This window comes from Vulpes lagopus, chromosome 18, assembly GCF_018345385.1.
Source record: "Vulpes lagopus strain Blue_001 chromosome 18, ASM1834538v1, whole genome shotgun sequence".
Taxonomy (NCBI): domain Eukaryota; kingdom Metazoa; phylum Chordata; class Mammalia; order Carnivora; family Canidae; genus Vulpes; species Vulpes lagopus.
In genome coordinates, this window is record NC_054841.1 from 12317221 (window position 1) to 12323624 (window position 6404).

Consider the following 6404-nt stretch of genomic DNA (forward strand, 5'->3'; position numbering starts at 1 on the left):
CTGTCCTCCCTCGGCATTCTGGAACACGAGAGCCCCGCAGAAACCCATATGTGATTCTAGGTCTGCTCTGCAACCCATCTAGGCCCACCTCGGGCTCTTGCTCGCATCATTTATCAAGTATTTATTGAAGGCCTCTGGGTGCCAGGCTCTGTTCTAGGCCCAAAGTCATATCAGCGAAGGGCTTGTGGAGTTTATTTTCTGCTGGAAGAGACGGACAAAAAAGCCAATAAACTCACGGGTATGTAATACACCAGATGGTGTAAATGCCAATGAGCTAAATCCAGCAAGTGGGACGTCAGGAGCGGATGTGCGAGTGATTTTAATAAATGGTCAGGGAGGGCCTCTCTGGGCAAACCCAAGGAGGAGAGGCTGCAGAGATAACAGATTCCACATAGTAAAACAGCAGGTGCAAAGGCCTGGAGGTAGAAAGTCCCCTGGTGGGTTAGAGGAGGGATGATAAGGGCATTGCAGCTGGGGCAGCTGGGGGTGGGAGGCTGTGATGTCACAGCAGGCAGGGGCCAGGGCACATGGGTGACTGGTGGGCTTTGGAGTTTATGTCTAGAATCAGGAAGCCACTGGCAAGTTTTGAGCAAAAGACAGTTTTCTCATCTGTAAAACAGAGCAATTACAGGTCTGGGTCCACCAGCCCTGCCCGTCTGAATGCTTTCAAAAAGAAGGTGAGAGGACCCTCCAGAGTGAAAGTGGTTTGTAACGTTTTATTTCTACAATGTGTTGCATTTTTCCTTTTGTGTTTTATGAACTGTGTAGTATTACCATGACACACATTCATATTTCTATTTAGTCCACGGACACAGCGGCCTGTCTGAGGAAGGCTGAAGCAGGGTTAGGGTTCTTCTGGAGACAAGGAACCTGCCCCATGGGGGAGTTGTGGGCACTCAGGTTGCCGGGAGCGTGGGCTGGAGGGCCGGAGAAGTCCTCCCGGAGTCAGCGTCTTACAACTGGGTGACACTAGCAGGCTGGAAAGAGGAAGGTGGATCTTGTCCCGACAGGTAAGGAGAGTGGGAAGAAGTGCCACTGTCCCCAGCACTTGGCCTGTATCACCCACATCTTCCCAGCAACTCCCTGGGCTGCGATGCCCATTATAGGGACCAGCAGGGCTAGGCACATAAGTCCTGTACCCTGAACCTCACGCTGCTGAGGCTGCGGCCCTCGCTGGGGTCTCTCCCCACTGCCCACGCCCTCCCTCTGGCGGGCAGTCTGGGTGTGCTCAGCCCAGGGGATGAATCATGAGGACAGGGCTGCCTTCACGGGCCCACGTGGGACCTGCGTAGTCACAGTGTTCAGAAGGGCCCCACGATTGGCTTAAGGTTCTGCTGTTCCTGTCTTGAAATTCTTTTTAAAAGTTTTTTTCTTTTTCTTTTAAAGTAGGCTCCATGCCCAGTGCAGAGCCAATGACAGCCCGATTTCACAGCCCTGAGATCAGGCCCTGAGCTGAGACCAAGAGTCAGACGCTCAACCAACTGAGCCACCCGGGCGCCCTGCAGTCTTGAGATTTTTTTTTTTTTAAAGATTTTATTTATTTATTCATGATAGTCACACAGAGAGAGACAGAGAGACAGAGACACAGGCAGAGGGAGAAGCAGGCTCCATGCACCGGGAGCCCGACGTGGGATTCGATCCCGGGTCTCCAGGATCGCACCCCGGGCCAAAGGCAGGCACCAAACCGCTGCGCCACTCAGGGATCCCAAGTCTTGAGATTCTTAATAACTTTTTGAGTAGGGGCTCTATATTTTTATTTTGCACCGGGCCCCACACATGGGGAGGAGGGTCGTCCTGAGGCTGCGAGCCGATCCTGGGATCCTGCCCCTTTGCCTGTCATTGGTGGGACACTGACCCACTTCTGACCAACGAGGTGTAAGGGCCTTGCTCTGGTAGGTTCTGGGAAAATCTTTTCTCCCTGAAGTGAGGGAGCTCATGAGGAACATTTCCTTTCTCCCTGTGCCCTTCCTTCCTGCTCTGGATATTGGACACTAGGATACCTCTCTCTACATCTGCTGCTGCCACCCAGGTCCAAACCATCATCCTCTCCCTAGAATATTCTATGCTCTCCACTGGTTTCCCTGCTCCCACCCTCTTCCCTGCACGCCGTGTTCAGCTCTTCTGCTTTTCTGCCCAGATGTTCTGGGGCTTTGGGGGAGGCCTAGTGCCCCAGATCACCCCCTCCTGGGTGGGCCTCAGCCAGCCTCTTCCCAGCATGCAGGGAGGCCACTGCCCAGTCCTCCTGCTGTCCTATTTCCCTTCCAGTACTTTCCATGCCCATGTTTCCAGTGCAGGGCTGCTCCAGCATCCCCACCATGCAGCCCATCCCTGCTGCCCTGGGTTCAGCCTCCAGATCTTTCCAGATCCTTCCTGCCCATTCACCCTCTCTCCAGTCAAAGCCTACCCATCCTCTGTCCCGCTCCCTCTGGACAGGGGGAGGGACACAGGCCTCACAGTGCCGCCGGAGTAATGGGGAGACATCCCCTAGTTACGTATTTGTGCTTGGCCAGGACCTCCCTGAGCCAGGGCGGGGGTGAGGGGGTTCAGACACCATGACGATGGAGGGGGACGAACTGTTCCAGGAACGGCGCACCGTATGCCAACATGCTGGAGGAGGGCAGCCCCGCGGGGGCAGCACACACTTGCCACTCTCCTTTGTGGCTTTGGGTTCAAACAGCTCTTTGGCAAAGACCATGGGAATGGCCCTGGCAGGTGGGACTTGCTCCCACAGGGTGTGGCCAACATCAGGGACAATGGGGAACAGCCCGCAGAGACCAGGGAGGCTTGGGTGTGGGTGGCAGAGCTGCCCCCATCCCTCACACCCTCTGCTGTCAGGGAGCTGCCGGGATGGCCCAGGCGATGTTGCCCCGGGGGTGGGGGGCGGCCCAGGGAGGGCCCCCACGTCTGTGCCCTGGCGGCAGCCAAGCCAGACTTGGGCTCTGTCTGCAGAGACTCAGCCGTAGCCCGGGGGCCAGGAACACTCTGCCACCCTGACCCCCAGGCCTCTTCTGCTTCAACGGGTCCGACTTGGTGGCAGCTCAGAACGTCCGACTCTGCCTGGCGGTGGAGCCCAGCGTGTCTGACCGGCCTGAGCCGGCCCGAGGGGCATAAACGGACCCCCAGCCTCCTCCGAACTGACAGATGGGAGGGATCCCAGTGCCCCCTGGGACCGAAGACTCAATCTGACGTGTGTTCACTGAACACCTCCCATGTGCCTGCCCCGTGTTCGCGTGAGCATGTCACCTCCCTCACCCTACAGCAGCCCTGGGGGGCCCCGTATTCGCCACCCCCCCATTGCAGAGAGGAGGGAGGCAAAGAGGTGAGGGGCTCACCCAGGGTCCCGTGGGGGAGGGCGTCAGAGCCGGATTGGAGAGCGTGACGCCAGGTCCCAGGTGTCACCCCAGCCCTCAGGCCTGCCCGCTGCTCATGGGATGGGAGAGGCCTCCGCCGAGGGCGGGTCAAGGAGGCTTCCCCCTTGGGGGGCTGCTGGTATACCAAAAGCGGGGGACATGCCAAGACAGGGTGACGAGGCCCCCGGGCTGGCTGAACGTGAAGTGGCCAACGCCCGGTCACGGTGCTGCGCCAAAACCCGGACCGCATCGATCTAACGAGAGGCTAATTCCAGGTGCGCTGAGGCATGAGGACAGGGTGGGGGGCGGGGGAGAGAGGATGCGGCCTCGTGACCAAGTACTGAGCTTTGTGGCCAGACTCCCTGGGTTCGAATGGCTTCTCCCGTGCCTCAGTCTCCCCGTGGGCAGCAGGGCTCTCGGCAGTGGGCTCCTTACGGGGCTGGAGCGGGGCTGGGGGTGAGCCCGGACGCCTGTGCCGGGCGCTGGGCCTCGGGGAGGGCTCAGGAGGCCGCGGGGGCGGAGGGGGCGCCCAGACCAGGGTTCCTCTCCCACTGTCCGGGCGCCTCATTCAGAGAGAGTTCCAGAAGACTAAGAGTCAGGCCTTTTGTGCAAGTGAGGCCCGGGGCCTGTGTAGCCCGGGCACCGGGGACGGATTGCATCCATTTATTTTACAAAGCGCTGTGTTTATCTGCATTTTCCACCTGAATGCTCCAGGGAAACGTTCATTTGTGAGGATGCTGCTCCCAAAACAACCGGTGATTTCATTTGAAGAGCTAATTAGGCAGAATCAATGTGGTTTACTCTATGGAGGGTCCATTTCAGACAAAGAGGCAGGGAGGACGGCCTGGACGCCCTGGGCTGAACGCAAAGCGGGTGGAGGGTCGGGGCCGACCCAGAAGCTCCCCGGGGAATGTCACACGGCCACCAGGAGCTGCAGGATCAGGGCCTGGGCCCCGCTGGCACCAGCGCTCCTGGCCGGACCCTCAGGGGCAGGGGTGGCACCTGTGCCCCCGATCCTGCCCCGGCCCTCGAGGTCCCCACCAGTGCCCTTGGGGGGGGCTTCAGCATGAACCCCAAGTCAGGAGTCAGATGGGCCTTGGTTCAATGCCAGCTGTGCCCTTGACTGGCCGTGTGGGAGAGGTCCCTGCATGACCCCGCCGAGCCTCAGTGTCCTCATCTGTCCCGTGGAAATAAAGCACAAGACAGCCTTCCCTGGGGACCCTGAGGCTGTGAGAAGTCGCCGTGAAGCGGGGCCAATGCCCGCCGGGTTCGGGGTGTGCGGGGGCCGATTATTCCCCCTCCTTCGTGAAATGGGGAGCGTATGGGCCGCCCCGCTCCACCCAGGTTGTGTTCTTCACGGAGGGACGCATGCCTGGCACCCGCGGGGCGCCGTGAACGGAGCGGCTCCTCTCTGGGGTGCATCAGTCTGAACCCCCCGACGCACAGTCGGGCGAGGCCCGCGATGCTGCACTGCAAACAGCCCCCCAAGAAGAGGCCCCTCCCCGGAAGGCGGATTTCTGGCTCCAAGTGCAGGTGCACAGAGGGGCGGCCTCACCCGGGAGCTTCGCTCAGGAGGCTCCTCACCTGCGACCCGGGGACAGGGCAGCCGGGCCCCTGCGTCCCCAGCGCCTGGGCCCCGAGAAGGGAGGGTGGCGGGGGTGGGGGGCCCTGCAGGGCAGTAAGGTGCCCAGCCCGGGGGCAGGGCCACCTCTGAGCTCTTGGCTCATTGGCCAGAGCCGTTCTGGTGCCCCCTGGGGGACTGGGCAGTGCAGGGGTGAGCCCGCGGGGAGATGCGGCCCCGACCTCCAGAGGGTCCCCGGGAACCAGTCCGCATAGCTGCACCCGTGCCGAGGGCAACACTTGTCCCCGCGGGCCAGCCGGGCTCGGCCACAGCCCCTTCGTGGAGAGCCGCGGGCTTGGAGCTGGTGCCTCTGGGGGCTCCTTCCTGGGGTCCTTCCGCGGTGCCCACTAACTCATCAGGAGGGACAGACGGGGTCTGTTTGGGTCTGCAGGAACCGTGCGTCTGTCTGCATGTCAGGTCCCCAAGATGAGAGTCTGCTGCACAAGGGCCTCGGTCTCATCACAGCAGTTCTCAACGACCAGTCTCGCTCATGGATTGTGTGTGAGTGTGTGTGTGTGTGTGTGTGTGTGTGTATGTATGTTAATGCATGTGCGTGTGTATGTGTGTACACATCTGTATGTGTGTATGTGTATATGTGTGAATGTATGTGTGTGCATATGGATGCATACGTGTGTGTGAATGTGTGTGTGCGTGTGTACACGTGAGAGGCCTTCTCAAGCCTTCCAGGCTCGCACAAAGCTCCCCGTCAGTGTCCCCGCCCAGGGGCCTGGTTAAGCAAATGCAGGATCCCCCAAGAGCAGTGATGGTAAAGGAGCCCGTGGAGCCCGCATGAATTCCTGCTCACTCTGGACCGTGTGGACTCTGGAGCCTCTGCTCTGCAGGGGGGGGCCGGCTCGGGCGGAGGAGATTCCAGGGCAGTGGTGGTTCAGCCTGGCTCTGGGTGACCCTGTGCTCCTGCCAGGTCTGATGGGGCCCACATTTCAAGCCCCCCGAGAAGTGTACCGGAGGGGTTAGTCTCTGGCCTCCAGCACCCAAGGGCCCCCATCTTTCTGCTGTTTGCTCCTCTCCCCGGACTTCCAGGCTCCAGGGGCCTTCTCAGAGGCCCAAGTTCCCCGCAGGAGGGGGGCCTGTGCCATTAGCTGGGTCTTGGCTCCTCCACCTGGAGGCCTCACTGACCACCCTGTCTCCTCTGAAGTCGATTCCTGTTCCATAATGCTCTACTCTTTCCGTTGTGGGGTTTATCAGTCCTCTGATCATCTGGCTCATGTGATCATTGACCATCTCGCCTCGAGGAAGCCAGGTCTGTGAGGGCAGGAACTGTGGCGAGCTTTGGGCCGTGATTCCAGGACCCCACACCGTTGGAGCACATTGGTGCACTTTGCCGGGGTTCTCTGTGTGCACGAGTGTAGGGACGAATGGATGGAAGCTCATCCTGGTACCAAGAGCAGACTCTGCTCCAGCCTCATCTGTCC